General features: G+C 39.2%; 1 long non-coding RNA gene across 1 annotated transcript; it reads left to right on the forward strand.

The window, feature by feature from the left end:
- Nucleotides 1-2,847: 2,847 nt before the first annotated feature.
- On the forward strand, nucleotides 2,848-14,206 carry LOC127449210 (uncharacterized). Its single transcript, XR_007898686.1, has 3 exons — nucleotides 2,848-2,993; nucleotides 12,557-12,624; nucleotides 13,781-14,206. It is a non-coding gene; the product is annotated as an uncharacterized LOC127449210 (long non-coding RNA).
- The last annotated feature ends 11,767 nt before the right edge of the window (nucleotides 14,207-25,973 follow it).

Below are 25,973 nucleotides of genomic sequence, written 5' to 3' on the forward strand. Positions count from 1 at the left end.
GCCTCAAACCCGTGGGTAAAAGGACCGAGGCGGGAGCCTCTGGGATGGCTCGCTTTCTTACGAAGGCGAGCCGCGACCGCAACGTTGCCATGGACATATTCTCGCAATGAGAACATGACCATCCACGAACACTGTCTCCGCGTGAGCAGTGCCCAGACACGAAAGACAGTGATCGCGACCGTTAGAAGGCGAGAGATAACGAGCACAACCAGGAATAACACACAATCGGAAAAGCATCTTTAAAAAGACGCGTCTTTTAGAGAAATATATACTCTTTTAGAGGGGAAAAATGCTCTTTCAGAAAATATACTCTCTAGTTTTTCTGCCGAAGCGCCCAGGGGCGTTCTCTGCAGTGCACCAGTGCAGAGGAGGGAGAAGCCGCTGAAATGTGCCGTCAGATCCAGCAGAGGTGAATGAACAGTAGCATTCAGCTCAATGAGCATGACCGTTCAGCTCCGAAGAGAAAATCTGAATGAGTGGTTGCGTACCAGCTCCTTTTATACCCGTATGTCCGGGGGAGTGTCATGCAAATACCACTCGCCAATTTTCATTGGCCTTTTATCAAAGACCAGAGGTGTCTCGGGCTCCCAAGAGTGACTCCTAGTGTCACTACATCGACACCAACGTCGAGTGAGTGACAGATAGGGAACCCTGTTCCAGTGTAGATGAGAGGTCACACATTAGTTCAGACATAAGGCATGTTTGGGATTTAGAGCTGTTTGGGATCCCGGAGAACTCAATAAAGCATGTAATTTTGTTTATTCTCTTCAAATTGTTATAATATGTTCCTCTGACCTAACCAAAACCCAGTTGGTAGATATTATTGAAGCTTTTCTCTTCTGTTTTGCCACAAAGTATGCATTTTGCAGAAATGTGACTGCTATACATTGTGACATTTGCCTGAATATCAGATTGTAAGAAAAATATGACCAAAGAAATCAAAAGAAGCAGTATGTGAAAATTCTTTGGATTTCCTCATGTTTTGACATGTTCTGAGACCCCAAACATAAGAAATCACTATTTCCATGGTGGGGGACAGTTGGAGCATGTTGTCATGTTAAAATTTTGTTTATAATCAGTTTTCATAAGATTAGTCTTGAAAGGTCTTGAAGTATCAACCAGATGCAAATATATTTTGAGCTATACAAATGGCCTTGAGCTATCTTAAGACTCCAAACACAGCATGAGGGTTAAATTTGCATGTTTTTGCTGAGTTAAATGAATGTTTTTTGAAGGGAGGAGAATTAATCATCATTCCTAAATCTTTGCGCCACATAGTCCTGTTCAATAGCTAACAGACTTGGCGCAATTTTCACATGTTCACTGTATTTTCTTTAGTTGTTTTCCTTCCCAGATTATTATTTTTATTTTTATTATTATTATTTTTTAATTATTAAAGTTCTTGTCTTTATTGTCCAAATAGACCTTTTGCCATTTAATGGTTTACACTAGTATGCAGTAGCGGGTCAGTGCATCTTATCTGGAATTTCCAACATAAGCTGACATTCCTTTCAGCTCTTGATTGTGCTGGATTATTGTTTGCTGTTTTCCTAGAACTGTAGAGGTGGAGGGGAAATGTGATTGTGTTTGAGGAATGTGAAATGTGCGGGGAGAGGGTGTGCCAACTCTTGAGGGTCATAACCGAGGCACCATGTACACACAAGAGTCTAATTTCTCCATACAGTTGTTTTTCTGCAGATAGGGTCTTCTAGTATGGATTGCCTGTTTACATTCTTACTTGGAGGACTGACGCACACTCAAACAATGTTTTGGTTTCCAAGACCCCTTTAAAGAAATGTGGTAAATGTGATAATGCTACAGTGTGTGAGAAAATGACTGCTTCATTCTTTTTTGCAAACTTCATTGTTTTCACTGTATACTAGATATAGTTACCCTAGTGGAAGAGAAACATTTTTTTTTTTTTTTTTTTGGTAACTGACAATTGGTTTTCAACTCCTTTTTGCCAATGCTTTGAAAATTTGATTCTGAACAAGTGTCTTCAAAAGCACACCAGAAATGTACCCAGCCAATATTATATGCTGGTGTCCATCGTATGAGAACACTGATCTGAATCAATATGTCTCATTCCATTGATTTGGCATAATGTTGCCCTGATGTGAAATTTATAGCTTAACTCAAATAGAGCTTATTACAAGATAAAACAACAGTAAAACTAAAACTCTGTCATTGGAGCTAGAATTGTATTTCAATGAAGCTATGTTAATATACCAAGTCTTTCTTTTGTTACAAAATTCAACTAATCCCCTTTAAATCCCCTTGTGTTTGTTACTTGTACAGTAATACAGGAAACTGCACATTCATATTATGATGTTTATTCAAGGTGGAGACTCTCAGGTTGGGTTGAGGGGTTTAACTTCTTTAAAGTAGCATCAGATTTCTATCACTGTAAAAGGAGACTGAATCAATGAGCAGCCCTTTTGGCCAGTAATATTTAATTGCAGTCATACTTGGTAAGTGGTCAATTGACACATCTCAATTCATGCAGCTGCCATTCTCAATGCAGAATTATTATTATTTTTATTTTATTTTTTGCACTAGGCAGAATATTGTTAGCATGCTCTTCAGAGTGAACAAAAAATCATAAATATTATTGCATAGTTATCAGTTAAATATGAAAAAAGTATTCTACTGATGTGCAGGCCAAAACAGAATCTGCCAGAGATAGCTGATACAGACCACTTGTTTTAAAATGAGTGGGAGAAATTGGAACACCCCATTTGTCTGGTGTAGAAAAGGAAGTCCCACTTTATCCTCGTGTGACCCTGCTTCCTCATGCGTGTACACTGTGCTTTGTCTTTGCTAAACGCTACACATAATTTAATTTCATTTAAACTGACTGATTGCAGTTCAGGACACTGTAGGCTGACATTGAATAGTTACACTTATGATTTACTGAGTCATGTGACTAAACAACATAGCGCTGATCACAGTGAAATTTATCTTTGGGAGAAACACCAACAAAACTACATCTGGTAAGAAACCTCATTAATTTTTTTACACCTTTTTTTTTTTTAAAGCTAGTTGTATCAAAAGAGTAACATCGCTTGTTTCATCCGATATGCTATTTAAAACATTTCAGCAATTTATTGCGAAACGGCACACTGTTAAACTTTATGACACAGTGCATTCACATTGAAATCAAGGGGTGCATCCAAAAGCTAGAAAATGTTGCTTTCAGAGGCAGTATACAGAGTTTTGATGAAACTGTTCTAAGACCAGTGCAGTCAGACAACACACTTGAGGTTTAGTTATCCTGTAATTAGGGAGCAAGGGAGCATCCTATAGCTTTCCTATGCAGCCAAGTGTATTCACTCCTAACATCTGGTCAGAAGTTCAGTTTCAGGCTGGAGATGATGTTTGCACCAATCAACATGGTTGGCAAACATGGGACAATGGTAATCAGTACTTACATTCAGAATTTATAATGCTAAATTGTATTATAACATGGTTGGCAGTGACTGGATGATGCTGGCCATTACTTCAGAATAAGAATTATTTATGCTAATTTCTGATTGGTAAAATGCTTCAGCACTGGCTATCACTTGTTTTTTGACAATGCAAAGAGAGAACATTGTAGCAAAATCAGATGTAATGTCTGAAATGTCTTCAAAACATTAATAACCAACACTCCTGGAAACATAAACAATTTGATTAAAAAAAAATAAATAAAAAATGACTTTCTATAGCTTGGTATAATTTAAAATTCACAACTTGCCCATTGACAAATGAGGACATACATTTTTAGGAAAATTGTTTGCAATTTGTTTTTTTTTTTGTTTTTTGTTTTTTTGCATGTTTATTAAATGCTACCTGTTTCAAATCTAAAAGGGAAATAAAAAATTCACACAACAGTCATGCTCGGTTCTCAGGAGGTTAAAGGTAAATGATCCAAAAAAATTAATTGCCTGTCAGTTAACATGAGAATGTGCAAGCAATTAAGCTGGAACAGCCTGGAAAATAGCATTCTTTTCTGTGTGATCTAAGCTAAAGAAGCGAGATTTATGGTTGTAATTTTATTTTACTGTTGATTTGAAATAATTTATTTGATTGTAATCTAACCAACTTTTATGGATATTTTAGTCTTTGCCTATTCAAGTAGAGCTGTACTTGTATGAAGCTTGTATCCATCGAAAGTAGCTGCCTGGGAGCATTCAAAAAATGGCCACCTGAAAAACTGGTACTTTGAATCTACTCCACAGAATTTCTATAGAATTGGAAAAAAAAAACATTATCATTTCTCACAAATTTTCATACACCCTTTGTGTATTCGTTCATGAAATATTTTGGGAACTTTGATTTTGCCTTCAGTGAGAAGTATGAGTATAGTATTCAGCTCTCTTTAACACATTTTACCATTATTTCATCCATTCCACTGAATTCCAAAGATTTCTCCCTGTGAACAGTGCAGAAAATGTGAAAAATGCATGTGCACAGATTCTGGGTCTCTTCCAAAACCTAGTGAGCTTTCTCCGGAGGCAGCATTTTGAGACATCATAGGTGCGCTCCCGACGCGTAGGCTGTTCGAAAAGGTGGGTTTCTTAAATATGCTGCCTCCTAAGATATCTCATTTCAGCCAAATTCTGAGGTATCATCGTATGAATCCTTCCCCAGGTATGCAATCCCAGAATGCACTGTGATGAGCTCAGTGGAAATACAAATCCAAGATGATGGACAAAGCGAGAGAAATTTTGATTATAAATATTTATAGTCCATTCAATACTGAAAAGTATTAATAAAAAAGGTTTAATATGATAGAAATGCGTATTTATGCTCATTAGGATCTCATGTCGTTCCTCTCACATCACCTGTATTGTAATCAATTGTGAGTCGGGTCTCCTGTGCGCTGGAGTGCATGAGCGCTATTTAAATGACGCGTGGAGTTGCTACCTTTGTAGAGCATTTCAAATTGCTCTCTTATGAGGCTCCATTTCAGTTAGGATGCTGCCATAGAACACAGCTGCCTATATAGGCAGGAGACAGCAAGGCAGCTCACTAAGTTTTGGAACAGACCCTCTGTGTGGGCTTACTGATGGGTAAGAAATGCAAGAATGTTGCTGTTATTGCCTTGAACCAGGCAGAGCAAATCTGCTCTTAGACCTGAGTCGATGTTCCTCATTAATTACATTGATACGATGGCCAAGAGATCAGGGGTCAATGAAGGAGTGAGCCCATAAGGGGGGTCACAGACACACTCTTATCTCATCCATCTAAAAGCAGGAAATGATGGCACACTGCCTCTGTGGGTCCGCAGGGAGAAACACAGGCATTCGTGGAATCCAGCACGACAGCAGGAGGCCATTCAATAGGAGTGAAAATGTTAATGTGTGCTTACAGGCATGGAGCAAAGCCTGTGAACTCCTACAGAGTTAATGGGCAATCAGATTCTTTTTTTATACAGTCTTGTTTGATCTTTTATATTGCTCCACCAGATGGGGTCTTTTGAATTTATGCAGTGTATTTCATGCCATCTTGTTACTTATATAACCACATACCATTCACAATTTTGTAAATTCAGAGAACTTTCATTGTAAAATGTGAGTGGGGGATAGCACATTCCTCTGAGTTGACAGAGAGCTGATTTTTCATCATATTTCAGGCCCTTCTACAATGTTGGCTTGTTCCAAACATGTCTTGTTCTTTTATGGAGACACAGACTCGAGGCAGATCACTCTCTCTCTCTCTCTCTCTCTCTCTCTCTCTCTCTCTCAGGTGCAAGGGGTCAGTCTTATCTTTCCTGCTCTCATTTATGTCCTGAGAAAGCTCATGCCTGTGCATGACATCAGTCACTCCATTGCACGCCTGATGAGGGATATCTGTATGTCAAATGTCCCTTCCTCCCTTACTGATCAACACACACACACACACAGTGTTGAGCAGATTACTTGTGAATTTTAATCAGGTACTGATTACAAATTACAGGACAAAAAATGCAATCAGTAACGTAATCTCTAAACTAATCAGATTACTTTTGGATTACTTTCAACCTAATTCTTATTTATTATATGTCACATGCATTTGAGTATGATAATCATTTTAACATAAAAGTTCAAAGAGGATGAAAATGGGGCCTGGGTAGCTCAGCGAGTAAAGACACTGACTACCAACCCTGGAGTCACTAGTTCGAATCCAGGGCATGCTGAGTGACTCCAGCCAGGTCTCCTAAGTGACCAAATTGGCCCGGTTGCTAGGGAGGGTAGAGTCACATGGGGTAACCTCCTCATGGTCACTATAATGTGGTTCGCTCTCGGTGGGGCACGTGGTGAGTTGTGCATGGATGCTGAGGAGAATAGCGAGAAGCCTCCACAGGTGCTATGTCTCCGTGGTAATGCGCTCAACAAGCCACGTGATAAGATGCGCAGATTGACGGTCTCAGACGCAGAGGCAACTGAGATTCGTCCTCCACCACCCAAATTGAGGCAAGTCACTATGCCACCACGAGGACCTAGAGCGCATTGGGAAATGGGCGTTCCAAATTGGGGAGAAAAAGGGGAGAAAATCATGTATTCCATTCTTTATTACTAACAAAAAATCACAAAAAGAGCTCCTTAAGACATTTTCAAAAAGTGCATTAAACATTACATGAATGAAATAAACATTAAATCTAACAGCAATGACAGTGCATGGCTAAAGTTTATAATTCAAAACAATGAGACATCAAGTTCATTTTAAGTGCATAAAACAATAGCAACATTACAAACATTAATGACCATAAAATCAACAGCAATGTTGCTCGGACAAAGCTTTCATCTAAAAGCACTGAAACACTTTTAACCCTTACTGCTTACTGATGGTCCATCACCTTTTCCAAAGCTGAGGTTCAAGATATTATCTTTTGAACAGCAAGAATATTCTAAAAGAGCAGAATATTTTAAAACAGCAGAGTTCCACTGAGTCACACAAGGAACAATTTTGTCAAGTTTTATTTCAAGTTTCATGCAGTGGACTCAACAATAGAGCAACAGCTTTGTTCCATATTGCTGCACATTTTGCAGTTGAACTATCGTGTACACTCTGGGCAGGACCCTTAGAGATGGCATCTACTAAACTCAGCAAAAAAAGATACATCCTTTCACTTTCAACTGCTTTTATTTTCAGCAAACTTAACGTGTAAATATTTGTATGAACATAAAAAGATTCAACAACTAAGACATAAACTGAACAAGTTTCACAGACATGTGACTAACAGAAATGGAATAATGTGTCCCTGAACAAAGGGGGGGAGGGGGGTCAAAATCAAAAGTAACAGTCAGTATCTGGTGTGGCCACCAGCTGCATTAAGTACTGCAGTGCATCTCCTCCTCATGGACTGCACCAGATTTGCCAGTTCTTGCTGTGAGATGTTACCCCACTCTTCCACCAAGGCACTTGCAAGTTCCCAGACATTTCTGGGGAGAATGGCCCTAGCCCTCACCCTCGATCCAACAGGTCCCAGACATGCTCAATGGGATTGAGATCCGGGCTCTTCGCTGGCCATGGCAGAACACTGACATTCCTGTCTTCCTGTCCTGGTGTAACTCGGACAGTTGTTGTTGGCATCCTGTACCTGTCCCGCAGGTGTGATATTCGGATGTACCGAGTGCAGGCGTTGTTACATGTAGTCTGCCACTGCGAGGACGATCAGCAGTCCTTCCTGTCTCCCTGTAGGGCTGTCTTAGGCGTCTCACATTACAGACATCGCAATTTATTGCCCTGGCCACATCTGCAGTCCTCATGCCTCCATGCAGCATGCCTAAGGCATGTTCACGCAGATGAGCAGGGACCCTGGGCATCTTTCTTTTGGTGTTTTTCAGAGTCAGTAGAAAGGTCTCTTTAGTGTCCTAAGTTTTTATAACTGTGACCTTAATCGCCTACCGTCTGTAAGCTGTTAGTGTCTTAAAGACCGTTCCACAGGTGCATGTTCATTAATTGTTTATGGTTCATTGAACAAGCATGGAAAACATTGTTTAAACCCTTTACAATAAAGATCTGTAAAGTTATTTGGATTTTTACAAAATTATCTTTAAAATACTGTGTCCTGAAAAAGGGACGTTTATTTTTTTGCTGAGTTTAAATCCTTTGAAGCAATTAAATTAATCTGTGAGCTGCATACCATTGGCATAATTTCATTCTTAAAAGTAAAATGATCTCTATAGATCCAGTGGTTAAATGCTGAGGTAGACCACGCCATCTTCACCTGACTGGCTAGTAGCAAGTATCAGTTCTGAATGCAATACACAAAAACCCTCCCCCTTCCCCTCTCTTCCGAAAACACTCAAAGACCTACCGAACCTATATCAGTGTTGTGTTGATTTAGAATGAAAAATGTAAGAGATTGAAAAAAGAGAACGATTAGGATGGATCAATAAATTATTAACAATTTACTACCATTGCCTTGTTAATATGTAATCATGTAATCGATAAAAAGTTACTGTACGAATATTTTAAAATGTAATTTAATCCAATTACAAGTACTTGATTTTTGTAATCTGATTACGTAATCCAGATTACATGTAATCTGTTTCTACCTAGCACTGCACACAAACACACACACACACACACACACACACACAAGCACACACATTCACACATGCATCCATACAATAGGATGATGTCACAAGTCCTGCCCTACCATGAGTCCTCTTGCCTTACTAGTATTTTGAATCTCAATGTACATATATATGTATGTGTGTGAGTATTTGTTTGAGGATTTCTTAATTCCATTGACCGCCCATCTGCACTGTCTCTCTATTTGTCATCTCTGGTTGCACTGGCAGCGTGGTGAGGTGGGTCACTCAGAGCATTCCTGTGGCCAGGGTAAGATGTTTGTTCAGTTGGCTCAAGTGTTTTCTCAGGCTATAACATATAGCTATGTGGGTCACAGACTCTTCATAAAGAGAGGCATCTTATTGGAGAGACTCCTGAACAGTACCAAAACATAACAATAATTAAACTCAAAAATCCAAATAATTTGTCTTCAAGCAATATTTTGTCATTTTTATATTAATATGCTTGTCCATTCTGGTCATGTTCTATTGGCTATTTGAAAATTAGTTTTCTTCGCTTGTGGCCAGATATGTATTTTATTTTATTTTATTTTATATTATTAACTATTTCCCTTATATTGTTTTTCTCTATATTTGTATTTATACCTTTTTTACCTATTACCTTTATTGTTCCCCTTCATTTCCTATACCTCTTTATTTACACTGCCTGGCCAAAAAAAAAAAAAAAAGTCGCCATTTGGATTTAAGGCAGTGTTATGATCTGGAGTTGCTTCAAGTAGTCAGGTCTAGGCTCAGCAACATTATGCGGCAATAAAATGAAGTCAGCTGACAACCTGAATGTACTGAATGTTCAAGTTATCCCATTAATGGATTTTTTATTCTCTGACGGCATGGGAATATTCCAGGATGACAATGCCAAGATTCATCGTGCTCAAATTGTCAAAGAGTAGTTCAGGGGCCATGAGGAATCATTTTCACACATGAATTGGCCACCACAGAGTCCTGACCTTAACCCCATTGAAAGTCTTTGGGATGCGGGTTTGACTCTCCCGTCGTCAATACAAGATCTCGGCCAAAAATTTAATGCAAATCTGGATGGAAATAAATGTTGTGACATTGCATAATGTCGTCGAATGCTCAGCATAATCAAAGCTAAAGGTGGTCCAACGAAATATTCGAGTATGCAAATTTTTTTTTTTTAGGCCAGATAGTGTACTCCATCTTATTTATTTTGTCTAATTTGGCTTGACTGTACTGTATGGCAGCATTTGCTAAATTAACTCAAAAAGGCTGAAAGTGAGATACTTTATAGAGAAGCTTCTGTTTACTTAAAAATGTATTATGATTATGCAATTTAATTATATATTATATATTAATTAACGAGTGTGTGTCTGTGTGTGTCAGTGAGTTCACTTGTGTCTAAAAAGGAATGTTGGTCATGTAAAGACTCCTGACAAATTTACTGCATGCTGCATGCCCTGGAGCAGAAGAGTAATAAACAAGTAGTCTTCTTGTCTAAAGGTAGACGCTTCCCTCTTTAGCCTCTGTGATGCATCACTGGAATACTCGGGAATATACAGAAATAGTCAACATAAAGCAAAAAATAGAGTGTGATGAATTACTCATAGTCTGAAAGTTTGTCACTTTTTAAATGTGGTGCATGTCCTTATTCTCTCTATCTATCTTTCTCAATTGTCTTCCCTTTTCTCTGCTTAATTCCTATTTTCTCTTTCTCTTATTCTCTCCTCTTTTTGTCTGTCATACTTAGACAGACACAAACACAAACACACAAAAACTGACAAAGACTATCTAGGGCAATGTAGCTCCACTCATGTGTCAGTGTACAGAGCCAAAGCTGATGAGCAACAGATATTTGCCAAGACAAGAATGTGGAAATTCAGGTTTGGATGGATGTGGTCCAGACAGTGGGAGTTGTATTTAGACACCTTCATGTTGGTAAGAATGATTCCATTATATTTAGGCTTACAAAGAATTCTTTGGAATCAGGGCTGCCGCTCCCTATATGCATTTTATGCAGTCTGCGTAGGGCACAAACTCCCTAGGGGGGCACCAAAAACTCCACCGGCAGCCCTACCTCACACGTTGTACCTTATAGCAGTCATGGAGCACAGACAATCGCCTCGTAGCTCACACCACATCAGATTATTGCCTTGCACCCAGGTGTAATCATGAGTGCAGTTGATAAATAATGTGTTTTTTTTTTTTTTAATCAACATCAAGATTTTAGGTTTAAATTTAAACGAATGTTAAGTATTTAAGTATATATTAGAAAAAGATGTACTTATGTAGCCAAGTGGAGAAAATCCATGAAATGTAAGTCTTATCATGAATTGGACGTGGCCCCTTTAAGAACCGGAGTTTTGTGACACCTGCTTTCCGGTACTCTCTTATGTTGCACATGTGTGCTGGTTAGAAAAGTGAGAGCATGTATGCTCCAAGCTTTGTTCATCATTTAATTGTAATCAGAGTAGCACAAATGCTAGAGTGGAACAAATAAAAAGCTCAACAGTAGTAAATCGCTGGAGCAGAACAAACTATAAATCTTAAAATCAAAACTAAACACAATATAATACTTCAAGGACTGACAAAGGAATGGGCAAAACTAGAGGATATACACACAAGTAACTAATGAGGGAATGGAAGGCAGGTGCGGATGATGATGAACGGATGGGAGTGATGAGGGAAATGAATTATGGGAGATGTAGTCCAGGGGAATACTTCAAAATAAGAGTCCTTAAAGAAAATGAGGGAGACAGACATTACTACCCCCCCTCCCCCCCTTTAAAGGGTGACTCCTGGCGCCCAAAGATGGATAAGGAGGGTAGGGTGACGCAGAAGGTGAAGGATCCAGGGAGGACGATCCGGGGGCCTGGGGGGTGGCTTCAGGGCAGGGAATGGATACGGAGGACTGGGGGGCAGCCACAGGGCAGGGACTGGGTCAGGAGGCGGAACCACTGGAGGAGGAGACTCTGGGGAAGTGGGCAGAGCCGTGGAAGACTGAGGGCGGAGCCGTGGAAGAGTCTGATGGCGGAGCTAGGAGAGGCTCGACGAAGGCAGGTGGAGCCATGAAAGGCTCGAGGGGTGGAACTGGGGATCTTAGTGCCCAGAGCATAGCCAAAGGACCATGGTGGAGCCAGGGGGTCGGAGGACCAAGGCAGGGCCGAATGTTTGGAGGTCCGAGGCGGAGCTGGGGGATCAGAGGACTGAGGCGGAGCCGATGGGACTGAGGACCAAAGTGGAGCTGGAGGGGAGGAGGTCCCTGGTGGAGCCGAAGGCGGAGCCAGGTGACTGGTGGACCAAGGCGGAGCTGGAGGGATGAGGGACCCTGGTGATGCTGATAGGCTGATGACCCACGGTGGAGACAAGGTGTTGAGGGATCGGAGGGTCAAGGCAAAGTCCAGGGCTCAGAGGGCCAAGGCGGAGTCGGAGGGTTGACAGATCCCCTTGCCTGTGGTTTCGTGAGCGAATGTCGAGCTGGTGACATGGGAGGAGCTGGCTGACCAGGAGGAGGAGGAGGACCAAATGTCTTGAGTGGAGCCAGCGGTGGAAGGAACAGGGCACTGGACAGAACCAGAGTCTCCATTTAGCTGGCTGGAACCAGCGGAGGATGAAGGGTAGCCAGGGTAGGAACTAGGGCGGGGAGCAAGTCCAGGTCTAATAACTTGGCGATTGCTGGCTCAGGGGCAGTCGAGGCTACAGGTGCTGTCTCTGACCGTGGCCAGCTTGGAAGGAAGGGTCGTGGAAGGCTTGGGAGGATCTTCCTTGTGGGTCGTTAGAGGTGAGAGGAGATGTAGGGACAGCATGGCTCAGACAAATTCTAAAAAGGGAAGATTTTCCACTTGCGGAAGGGCTGTGCGATGATGGAAGTTTAGGCCCATTCCATAAATGGCACAGAGGTTTGTGTCCGAGACAGTGGAGGAAGTGAAGAGTTGACAGAATTTGGCAGTGTAATCCAGGAGAGGAAGGTCTTGTTTAAATAATTCCATTAAAGGACCGGTCAGCTCCATGACTAAATGTGTTGTGCTCGTCAGGGTCTGGCTTTCTGGGAGAGGAGGAAAAGTGGGATCGCTGGAGTACAGGAGGACATTTGAAAGAGCAGGTAAGTGAATCCGTATTCTTTGTAGGTCAGTCCTTCTGTAAAGTTGCGTACGTGGAGTGGAAGAGGAAGAGAGGAGACGCAGGAGTAGATTCTTTCAATCATTTAATTATAATCGTAAGAGTAGCACAAACGCTGGAGTGGAACAAATAAAAAGCTCAACAATAGTAATCACTGGAGTGGAACAAATGCTGGAGTAGAACAAACTATAAATCTTAAAATCAAAACTTAACACAACGTAACACTTCATTAACACAACGTAACACTTCTAGGACTGACAAAGGAATGGGCAAAACTAGAGGTATATATATACACAAGTAACTAATGAGGGAATGGAAGGCAGGTGCGGATGATGATGAACAGATGGAAGTGATGAGGGAAATGAACTATGCGAGATGTAGTCCAGGGGAATACTTCAAAATAAGAGTCCTTGAAGAAAATGAGGGAGACAGACTGTGACAGATATTCATTAGCTACATAAATGTACAATATTTTACAAATTATTCAATATAAGGTAGAATTGCCTCAAAATCAACCTTTAGATATTACATGCAATGATCTCATGGAACAGGAACATTTTCCAGTGTATAGTCACAAGCAGGTGTTTAGGATAGTACTATTGATATTATTATGGGTGAAAATAAAATCAAAGGAGACTTTTACCCCAGGGAGCCTTTAGCCCCATTGTACCCTATAATTTAGTTCCTTGGTACCATTTCACAATTTTTTTTTATCACATTTAGTTCATTTTAATTGGTCCTGTACTGTGACAAATACGTTTTTAAAAGTACTTAATTATAGTAATTAAAGAATTAGCAACATGCTGTTAACTGAATGTCAAAATGTTTTAGATAGAGTTTAGCATGCCACACTCTAGGACACGTCAATTTATTTCATGTCAATTAGGCTACCTGCATGTCTATATATTATAATATACAGTGTATTGGATATTTGAACAAAGAACTGTAATGTCTGTTGAAGATCCTAGAATATTTGGAGAGATGTGTTGTTATTTGTTGCAATATGGACTTCCTCTGTATTCTAGATGAAAGCCCTTCAGCAAACTGGAATGAACATGATTCCAACTCTCCTCTCACTTTCCCACACTTTCCTTCCCTTTCTCTTTGTATGTGTGCTGGCACATTGTTCTGAATGGCAGTTGAGTGAGCTGTGGTTTCAGGTATCTGAGTGAAGTGAAGGCCTGGTGGAGTCCTGCCATGGCTGCTGTAAGGAGCCATTACGCTCCTTCTCCTATTCCCCTTTTGGCTTTATGTGGTTTCGACTGGGCTAGTTTAACACAGCCTCTGGGTATGGAGCCCCATTTCCTCTTGCCCAGTAAAATAGTAATTACACTCTTTAATGTTAAACGGTGAGTCTGTATTCGTTCTCCAACTTTTGTGGTGTGGTTCTAATGGAAGGAATTGAAGGATGGTGTTTAAAAGGGTCTCATGTTCCCTTGGATGGGTATAAGTATGTCAAGACTTTATTGCCATATTTACACTAGTGTCACTATGGAATGATTTTGGATGACTTGGATTCTGCAATCCAAATACTCAAAGATGTTATACAACACAGTGATGCAGCATGAATCACACTTAAAGGAATAGTTCACCTAAAAATAAACATTCTTTCTTAATTTACTCACTCTCATGTAATTCCAAACCTGTATGACATTCTATCTTATGTGGAACACAAAAGGAGAATTTTAATGAATATCCAGTTCGTCTTTTCAATACAATGGCAGTTGATAGTAATTCACTTTTAGCTTACAAAAGGACCCAAATGTATCATAAAAGTAGTCCATGTGGCTCTTGCATCATATTCTGAAGGTATATAATAGGTAATGGTGAAAAGGCGGATCGAGATACAGTACTGTGCAAAAGTCTTAGGCACATAAGATGTTTCACAAAAGCATTTTTCTTAAGATGGTTATTTTTATCTTCAGCTTTAGTGTGTCAATTGGAAATATAAATGTCCCAAACATTACTTTTGCAAATAGAAAAGATTAGAATAGAATAACAGGAAGCCCTGCAACAGATGACATGGTCCCCCCCCCCCCCCCCCCAACTCCCCACTAAACATCGTGTCAGTCTGAGATTACATAAAGAGACAGAAGTAATTGAGACAGCCTAAATAGATAGAAGAACTGTGGCGAATTCTCCAAGAAGCTTGGAACATCATATCTGCCAACAACCAAGAACAACTGTGTCCAGGTGTACCTAGGAGAATTGGTGCTGTTTTAAAGGCAAAGGTGGTTACACTGAATATTGATTTAGCTTTTTTTATGTTTACTGGACTTTGTATGACATTAAGTGATAAATGAAAACTATTTATGTCATTATTTTTGAAGACATCCTCACTATGCAACATTTCTAAAACTTTTGCACAGTACTGTATATATTTAAAATATATCGGTTTCAGGGTTAAAGCTGTGTGTGTTGTGTGTTAAATTCGTGTATATTGCCGGAGGCACTCGCTCCAGATGCCTGACTGGAAAATAGCGGGAATTGCGTTCTAAACTCTCAGGAAATACCAGTAATTTCTGCTCGCATTTCTTTGCAGTTGACTGAGCTCTCTCTCTCGAAGCACCTCCCATCAGGAAGTGGCTGACAATGGAAGCAGAGTGCCAGAAACAGACATGCAGACAGGCAGGACAGAGCTGGGGGCAGCTAAGGGGATCCAGAGTCCATTCCCCTTGCCCTCCTACCCTAATTCAACAAACTAACGCTTGTACAACATACAAGCTGGGGACATTGATTGACAGGCAATATCAAACAATCTTTCTTTAGCAGCAGTGCCTAAAGCTTAACCAGTAGAGCATGGCACTAGTCACACACACATATGGCTTAAGAAAAATAAGGTAATTGCTGAAAAAAATTGATATGGCCACATATGTTTAGTAAGAACATAGTTTAATAATAAACTAAACTAAACTGATCTAAACCATGTATTAGAACACATAAGGTGGCTTTTGGTCTATTTCTAAACCCTTTTACATTTTACTATAAGGTTTTATATGTTAACATTAGTTAATGCATCATGTATCATGAACCAACCATGAACAATTTTACAACGCTATTAATCTTTTACATTTTAATATATAAATATTTTATTGTTCATTGTGAGCCAAGTTAATTCATTAACTATTGTTAACATATACAACTTTTGGGGGGCCTGGGTAGCTCAGCCAGTATTGACTACCACCCCTGGAGTCGCGAGTTCGAATCCAGGGCGTGCTGTGTGACTCCAGCCAGGTCTCCTAAGCAACCAAATTGGCCCGGTTGCTAGGGAGGGCAGTCACATGGGGTAACCTCCTCGTGGTCGCGATTAGGGGTTCTTGCTCTCAATGGGGCACGTGGTAAGTTGTGCATGGATCGCGGAGAGTAGCATGAGCCTCCTGTGCTGTGAGTCTCCGCACTGTCATACACAATGAGCCATGTGATAAGATGCGCGGATTGACGGTCTCAGAAGCGGAGGCAACTGAGACTTGTCCTCCGCCACCCGGATTGAGGTGAGTAACCACCACACCACCACGAGGACCTGCTAAGTAGTGGGAACTGGGCATTCCAAATTGGGAGAAAAGGGGATTAAAAACACACAAATAAAAAAAGCAGATGCTGTTAAAATTGTATAGTATATGCAAAATTTTACATTGACTAAGAATAATAAATGCTGTAAAAGTATAGTTCATGTTAACAATTGTGTTAACTAATGGTACCGTACACAGCCTTATTGTAAACTGTTACCATAATAACAATTTAGAAACAGTGTAGTCAATAAATATATGGCATTGCACTATGTAATTTAAAGTGCTATTAATTATTTAATGACACTGTATGTATTAATCAGAGAAATATAATTTGAAAAAAAAAATTTAAAAACATATCAACATCCATATCGAAAACAATCCAAAAAGTGTTTTTCCCTCATTGTTTTCTTTTGCATTGAAGACAAGGACACATGAAGAAAATATCTATTCTTGACCTCTGTAGATTCTACATTACTGTCACTGATCATGTTTACATGCACTTAAGAAAACGGTTTGTTCTGGGGTTTTAGCAGAAAGCGGTGTTCTGAATCATCATGTAAACAAGAATGCTGATTTCCTTACGCCATTTAAGGGATTAATAGAAAGCAGTTTAACACACCTAGGTTTCTCTCGGGGAACGTGGCTTGTGGCCATGTAAACGCATAAGTGATGTTCTGATGGGTGTTTGAAGAGTGCAAGTGCATGGAGCAGACCAGATAACAAATGTCATAGGATGGAGCCCAACAACATGTCAACACAGCAGAAATAATTCAAAGTTTTTGAGAGTACAGTGGGAAAATCACATGCACTATTATACAACTCAATGTAAAATATCGACTATTCCTCATGTTCTCATATGCGTTCGAGCACTGTGGAAATCGTTGAGTTTTACATAAGAGGGAAACCCCACTATGCAATTCTGCTGCAAGTCATGATAGAAAGTGAGGGAATCAAACAGCATCAATTCTGGAATATCTGGAAATAAAGTGAAGAAACAGAGAATAAAATAGCTCTTCCTTGGATCCCATGTTTGTTATTAACACAAGCGTTGTGGGAAAATTACCCGGCTGTGGAGAACGTTGCTTACTGACCGAGTCGCATGAATACAGAAGTAAAGAGTATGCCGCTTATACAGTGCATGTAAACGGGAACGTTGTTTTTCGCAATAACCCGCCTTCTCGCAATAGCCGCTTTCTGGTGTCCATGTAAACGTAGTCACTGTATGTGCATTGCGTGCTACAAATTGATACTAATTGATATCATAATAGATATCAGTCACAGAAAACATGTACATGTTGAAATAAAGACTACATATTAATGTTTCACTATTGATAAGCAGCTTTTTAAAGAAACTGCTTTTGAAGCCAAATTATCGGAACTTCCTCAGGCACCATACGCAGACAATGAACAAAACAGAAGGCGCCTCAACAATCATGCTTCAACAATACTGTGAGATTCCTCTCAGCAGCTGGGCAGTGAGATATAAAGGCCAACCCTGTCCATTCGATTCTACTCTTCACTGCCTGACCCATATGTGTGTCTCTGTGTGTGTGATGGTTTTGTCACTAGGCTTCAGGCTTAGAAGCATCCATCTAATTTCAATAGCTGATGAGACAACCCATGGATCTCGAGTCAAAATGGCCTAGAGAGACAACTATATCTGTGCTGTTGGGGGAGGTTTCCGGGCCATCTGCTCTTAGGGTTTGTGTGCATATGCGTGACCTGATCCTTTTTGATTGTTATCAATACATACATAAAGAAGAAAATGTCAAGCATAGTATTCTGAAATGACATTGGGTTAAGTGAGAAATAAAGAGCATTATTTTGTTTAACTTTTGATGGGCCATAAACCTGATCTCAGGTTTAATTAAAAGAAAGAAAATCTGATTGAGACTTTGTTGTACCCACAAGAGCACCAAAATAGTTTGAGTTCATATATGGTGCAGGGTCACAGTATGGAAGGCCTCTGTAACAATTACCCCTTATGATGGCTGAAAGACTCTCCTGATGTGAAGCTGAAATGCTATCCAGCCCAGACTGTTTCACACCTGCTGTCGACATAATAGCCATGTGGAATGCGGAGAGAAAGTGAGAGAATACCTCTTATTCATAAAGCTGCTCTGAGGGGGACAGGTGCTGCCAGGAGAGAGTGCTTTCAGACATGGGGGTGACTGTTGGTAAACACATTAACGGGTTGAGTTTGGAACAGTGGCTCAGACGTTTGCTTAAATAGGGTTGGGCAATTCTGCACCATCAAAAGAAGCCAATGCTTGTTTTTGATCAGGTCTGGTGCTGGAGAAGTGCTATGTGTGCACTTAAGGAATATTTAACCAATTCTGTGATCATTTGCTAACCCTCATTACTTTTTTTCTCTTTCAAAGCACTGGTTGTTTCTTTCCTTGCAATTATAATTAATGGGCATCAAGCTTCAAAAAGGATGCAAAAGCACCATAAAATTCGTAAGTGTCATAAAAGTACTACATTCACCTTGTGCGCTATATTCCGAGTAGCTGCATATTGTTTCCTCCAAATAATTTTTCCTTCCAGAGTGATGTTAACTGCTGCAACTGGATCATTGGCCCTGTTTCCAGCTGGTTTTAAGATGTGTTTTCGGTTATCAGATCACAAGTGGTCAGCTGAGACACATTCCTGTTTCCACCTGGTATTACCATGCATCTTAAATGCATCTCCTATGACCACTTGTGTTTGGATTTCGAGGGGAGGGTCTCTAATTTCATGATGACACACATCAATAACTATGTCAGTGTGCTACTGCATGATAATGAACAGCAAAAAAGTCATTAAATAAAAAATGGCTGAAATTTTTTTCTACGCACAAACGCAACATTCCGAGCAGAATTCTCCGTTATTTTATACCCGACAAAGTTTAAACTCTTGTTTTAGCACAGCAGTTGATTGACAGATGAGGTGTGGTGCTTCGCTGATGTCCTGGACGCTTTCAAGGACAGATTAGCGTTTACACCTCAAATGCGATGTGGTCACATGCGCTTTTGACTACCTCCATATTTGGTTTCAGTGATCCAATCACAAAACGTTTTGGACCCCGTTTCCACCTTAGCACAGACCACTTGTGATCGGATTACCGAAAACGCATCTTTATACCAGGTGGAAACGGGACCATTGAGTCAGTAAATAATTCAAGAATCAGTCCGGTTCAGAAAATCAGTTTTGTGAACCAGATCAAGCAATGCATTGGAAGAGGTATTAGGGAGGCCAGCAGGGGGTGCTCACCCTGTGGTCTGTGTGGGACCTAATGCCCCAGGATAGTGATGGGGACACTATACTGTAAAAAAGTACCATCCTTTGGATACAACATTAAACCAAGGTCCTGACACTCTGTGGTCATTAAAAATCCCAGGGCACTTCTCGTAAAGAGTAGGGGTGTAACCCTGGTGTCCTGGCAAAATTCCCCCCATTGGGCCTTATCTATCATGCTTCCTAATAATCCCCATCCCTGAATTGGCTACATCACTCTACTCTCCTCTCTATCAGTAGCTGGTGTGTGGTAAGTGTACTGGCACACTATGGCTGCCGTCGCATTATCCAGGTGGATGCTGCACACTGGTGGCGGTTGAGGAGATTCCCCCTATACTATGTAAAGCGCTTTAAGTGCCTAGAAAAGCGCTATATAAATGTAAGGAATCATTATTATTATGATTATTATTATTATTATTATTATTATTGAAAAGATCTAAAAAAAACATTACAAAAAAAATTTATTCACGAATCGGACATCACTACTTCTTATGAGATCAAATGAAAGCTAGGGTGGATATCAAGATTTTCAGTGAATAGCAAATTAAATATCAGTCTGTTCCTCATACAAAGATTGTATTACTTCCGAAGACTACAGCATGCCAAGATAATGACTATTTTTATGGTGCCAGCATCCTTTGTTAAACTTGAAAGCTTTTGTCCCCTTTCAAGAAAGACCAGTACATTCTTCAAAATTTCTCCTTGTGTATTCCATGGAAGGAAGAAAGTCAAACAGGTTTGGAACAACATTATGGTTAGTAAACAATATTTTGGGGCGAAATATTCCTTTGAATTCTCTTTTTCATTTTGTTGACATTTAATACTATTCTTGTGTAATGGAATATGTGGCCTGTTCATATCAATCCAAAGTTTTCCGGTGCTTTCACAAATGCAGCAATTTTATAGAAAGTGACAGGACGTGTTTACCCGTAAATGTGTATTTGTGTTGGAAAGGAAGCAGGGGGGTTTTAAAGAGTGGGTCTAATGCTCTCCTCTCAGACAGGCCATATGGTGTTCATGTGACAGGTGCATCTGCTACTGAGGGGTCCATGACATCTGGGGTCCTCAGGCTTTGTTTACATAAAAACAACCGCAAAATCAACCAGAAATCTTATTCCAGCAGACATTTACTGCAGGCACAAATAGAGTAAGTAATATATTTGTACTCTGTGAAAATGTTCATGTTTCATGTCCTTCACTTACAACACTGTAAATATAGTAATATAGGGACAGCATAACTGATTGGCATACTCCTTATAAGAACACAAACAATTTAAACAAAATGAATGTTTACTAAACAGCAAACAATAAGTGTTCAATGTTATCAGCAAAAACGGAAAACTGGAATCTGGTTCATACTAAGTTTGTGAGTGTAGAGAGCATATTTATGGTATAAACAAGAGCTGTTTATCTACTGAGTGCCACAGATAAAGGAATGGGTCCATAGAAAATTGGAATAGTTTTCCACAACAGTGATATCATGGAATTTTCTGACCCTCTGCTTGGCGCAAGGGCAGGTTTTGACACAGCTTTTTCCAACCCAGTTTTTATGTAGTTCCACAGTAACTACAATAGCATAAACATTTTTTTGTGATAAGCAATAGAGCCTAAATTCATGTAATCCCTCAATATGTTCTAATGTGGTGCATTAAGAAATTCCTGACACTATTTAATTAATATAATATGAAGCAGTGTGTATAGCTTGTCTGTGTGTTCTGTGAAAATGTCAGGTTTGTATTGTAGTCCTCTGCTCGAGGCACAGACCAGTCTTTTATTCTTTGTGTGGACTCTAATGTACCCACCAAAGCTTTCATTATGTTCTCTGTAGTAGAGAAGAAAATTGCAACCTGCCTTTGAAGGCCACTGTCAGTGAGACATTTGGAGCTCAAACAAGCGGTCAAAGAGCAGACGTCACTGCAAGTGTGTGGCAGTATCCTGGGTTTCGACCCCCACTATTATATTGAATGCATACCTGGACACCTGTCACTGTTTAAAAAGAAAATGAAAAGACCTTTTAATAAAGAAATAATCTACAAGAATTTTGCTCCATGTTGTGCCCTAAGAACACCCCTTACCCTAGGAAAAAGCACTGAAACACACAGCCTCAAGTGGCTTTTTGCTTTTATAAAACAGTGGCAACAGCAGTATGATAATTGGCATGTGCAATAAAGAGTTAAAGTAATCATTAATAATAATCATAATAAACAATTCTTCCCTCAAGTAATATAATATATTATTTTAACTATAGGGTTTTGCGGTTGCCAAGCAACATATACATTTTCGGTTTTAACAGGGAATGTGTTGCCACAAGTGTAGTTTTATAGTCATTTTACAATGCATTTGAATGTGGCTCATTTAATCTGAAGTTAGTCTGAACAATTCATTTTGATACGTATTTTAGAATATTTAGTAGTATATACGTTTATTACTATCGAAACTTAAATAATATAAACAATAACTCAGTATTCTAAAATGCATATTATAAAATGAATAATAGTATGTTTAAATATAGTAATTAAGTTTGGAAGTTTACAATATTTAGTATTCTAAATATTCAGTACATATAGGAGATGGGGAAAAATTTTATGGCAACCAGAGCCCTTTGTGTGTCTGCCTCACCTGACTTGGATGATGCCACAATAGTCCTTGGAGTACCAAATAAACACTATTTAACCATTTGGCAGACACTTTTATCCAAAGCAACTTGCCATGCATTTATTTACTCAATGCTCTCCTTGGGAATCAAAGCCACAATGTTGCTGCTACATGCAAGCCAACCATGTTCTGCCAGATGAGCTACAAAAACTTGATCACAGACATAACCACACATTTTCAACAGTAATTTTGTGATTAGCTGTCCTTGATTCATGAAGAAGGGATATTTCAAAAAGGGACGACAGGTCATTAGTGGAACACTGACCCTCGGGCCAGGATGGATTTGGGTAGGCAAATGAAAGGCCAAAGGACTGGTTGAAATATGGTTGAGGTGATGAGAGAGATAAAGATCACTGCCCCAGCAGCTGTACTTTGACACCGAAGAGAGACCCTGGATCTTTGTCAGTTGGATCCTGGATATATAGTTTGCAAAAAATTTCCTTACCATCTCTTATTGGAATTGTTGGAATAAGTGAAGAAATTAATATACATTAAAGAAAATGCATGCCATGGCAATGGTCCTTTCATGCTGCTATATGACATAAATAATGTTAAATATTCAGTTCAAACAAAACAGCTCACCTGTGAACCCACATGCTTTTCCATGAATGTGTTTTCTGGAATTTAAATTGCAGGCAGGTGCAGCTGGAATCTGCAAATGCATTTCTAGACCAGTTGTTTGACACAAAGTGGCATTCTCTGTTACAATCTCAGAGTCTGCAAATGCCAAATACATTTTTCAGTTTCAATTTTAAGTTAATCTGTATGACAGTTTTAGCTGTAACCAAAGCCAAGAGTGATATTATATAATCTTAAAAATTGATGTTTGAAATCTAAAAAACACACATATAAGCATGCACACACAGAGCTGTTATAAATGCAGTTGCTCATGCATGTAAATTATGTGCTGTTTTTAAATAAAAGTCTAATTAAGTTGAAACCCCCCTCCTTACCCCTCTTTTTCCAGCCACACTGGCCCCAATGCACATGCTAATGTGTGGAATGCAGCCATTTCCTCCCTCTCCAGGAAGACAAAGAGAGTCAAGGCTGAGACAGTGACAGTGTTCCCCCCTTTCCATAAGCTTCACTGTCTTTCTAATAAAAAATGACTCTCTAGATATTGTACATTCAGCAATATAATGAAACAAAAAATGCTACATCAAAAACCCAGCGAGAGTATAGTTCAACACATTAGTCTCTATTGGCGGCATTTGATGCATTTTGATAGTTATTTTTAGATTTGCTAATGTATACAGAGAAAGACTATTCCTGAATATACATATATGACCTGAAATTGCCATTAAATAATGACATTACAGTCTCATTGTATAGTGGTACCAACAGCAACACACACAATATGCATTGAAGATCAATATCTGTTTGATAACATAAGTAGAATGAGTGTATAGGCAAATGTTGACAAAACATTGGCTTAACCTGCTGTTACCGTAATTGCCGTGCAAATGTACTATTTGTAGTTTTCTTAGGAAAATGAATGTTTGACTGTTTGCAAGTTTGCATAAAAAGATGAGGAAGAATAGGAACAGATCCATGCAGGTGATATGAAGGGAGTCCAACTGTCTAATCAACAAGTGCAGGCTTGATTTCTAAACAGATGCCACACACACAAAATGTAGGGGCTTTCTAACTCCCCAAAGCATGTTCTTCCGAGCAGGTGGCTGTGTTTTCAACAGATCTTCTATATTACTGTAATCCATAGCTTATCTTCTCAATGTGAAAGTTGAGATGAGAGTAAATTATGTGAATGTAATAGTGGATTTTTTTTTTCTTTTTTCTTTTACTGTTGGAGCAAATGGGAATGCAAAAATAATATTTGCTATGGTCTCCAATGTACCTCTGTAGAAGTTTACCTCTGTATACTTTACATCCGTGTTCCAAACCCGACAATGTAAGAAGCGTCCATCTTCAACAACAGATCTGTCATCTAGTAATATGACTGTCTGCTTTATACCAATCTGTCATTGCCTGTAAATATTTGTTTGTGTGCCAAAACATGGAGCTGCAGTGCAAATAATAAAACATGTCATAAGTGTGGAATGGTCTGTAATGAAAGCATAAAGCATGATGAAAGGTAGTGTATGGACATGGCATACAAAGGTTATATGTGTGAAGGGGTCAGACGTGTGTGTTTGTGAATAGAGTGTTTGTGTAAAATGTGTAAGGGAGGTGTAGGGTATAGGAGCAGATGGTAGACCTCTCCCCAGCAATGTCTGCTTAAGAGAGAACAATACATCTCTCTTTCTGAGGCATGATTAAGGGGTGGAAGAGAATTGCTCTCCATGGACAGCTGGTTGGCAGCATGCCTCAAACACATACAGACACCCCCCTCCCAATCTTCCACAAAGACACACTCAGCAATTAACTGGCACGGGCCATGGCTTAAACATTCACCAGTCCAGAGCAAACAAAAGACCTTTAAATCAGTTCTCTAATAGCTTGTGGGCTGTCTTTATCTGATACACAACCAACCAATTGTTTTAGGGGATGTTTTTGTCTTATTTTTGATGCTTTTTTTATTTTTATTTATTTATTTTTTTTTTCCTGTTGTGTTTTCTGTTATCCCAAAACAATGAATTATGACAAGAATATGGGTCGTTGACAAATAAATTTGTCCACTGGCCAGGCAATCAAAATGAGAAATATTTTAAAAATCTAGCTTAAAACATTTTCAAGTTTGTAGAAATGAAATCTTTGTGTGCATGTTGCATATTCTACAAATAAATAAATGCATAAATAAAATATTTAATTACCTTAAAAGGAATTAAAATACTTCCCTTGTACCTTGTACTCATCAGTGTACACAATTTTTTTTAGATATATTATTTTACAAATATCATGTAATTTTGTCATGATTATCAAGATACTTTCTTAGGGTTACTTCATTTGACCTGAACAAGATATAAAAATGACATAATATTGGATTTTATTTATTTACTAAAAAAAAAAAAAAAAAAAAACTTCACACAGTGATGGGCTAAGGGCTACACTCCACTTTAATTTTTATTTTTATTTTTTTGAATACATACCTGCATTGATCACACCACCTGACTTTGGAGGATAAAATATAAATTGATATATATATATCAACATTTTCAAGAATTTCAGCTTTTAATGAGATGTTCATTTTACCTTTGACTTTAACCCTAAATCAAAATGACATATCTTGGAAATTACAAACATGTTCATCACAATAGATGTGTATTCAGTTTGTTTTGTGGCAATTGAATTTTTAATGTATTTTGAATAGGCTAACTTAATAAATCAAGGAAAAATAATAATAATAATAATAATTAGCTTCACCTCATTGGCCCAAATACCAGTTATGACATAATGCATAGGCTACGATTTACGACAGAAAATTACACAAATGGCATGTTTTTAACAATACAATTGTTATAAAAAGTGACTACAAAAAGTAGCAGAAATGTAGAATATTATTTCTATGTCAAAGAACACACATTAATAAACCTTATCTTAGAGGACAACTTCTTCATAGGTTTTATATGGGCACACATTAGCCTACTATAGCTAAAGTCATTGCAACTTTAAAAGAAGGTTAAACAAAACAGAATAACAAAATTATTTAAAGTTTCTCTACACAGTGTGCAACGACCTTTTCAACATCTTTCTCACCGTTATAAACAAACAAAACTGAACGTTTCAACACGTGAAGCAAGACAAAAGCTCATCGGACTGGCAGCGGCGTCTAGTGAACACAGGGAGAAGGGCCGAGGCTCTTCCTGCGCTCTCGGAAAGGAGGCGGGAGAGCGACAAGCGGAACTGCTTTTGATCCCCGAGGGATTCGCAGCCTTCGCATTCCACGCATTCCAGGGGCCGCAAACAATCGGAGCTCGGACACTTATTAGCGGCG

This window comes from Myxocyprinus asiaticus, chromosome 12 (genome assembly GCF_019703515.2).
Source record: "Myxocyprinus asiaticus isolate MX2 ecotype Aquarium Trade chromosome 12, UBuf_Myxa_2, whole genome shotgun sequence".
Taxonomy (NCBI): domain Eukaryota; kingdom Metazoa; phylum Chordata; class Actinopteri; order Cypriniformes; family Catostomidae; genus Myxocyprinus; species Myxocyprinus asiaticus.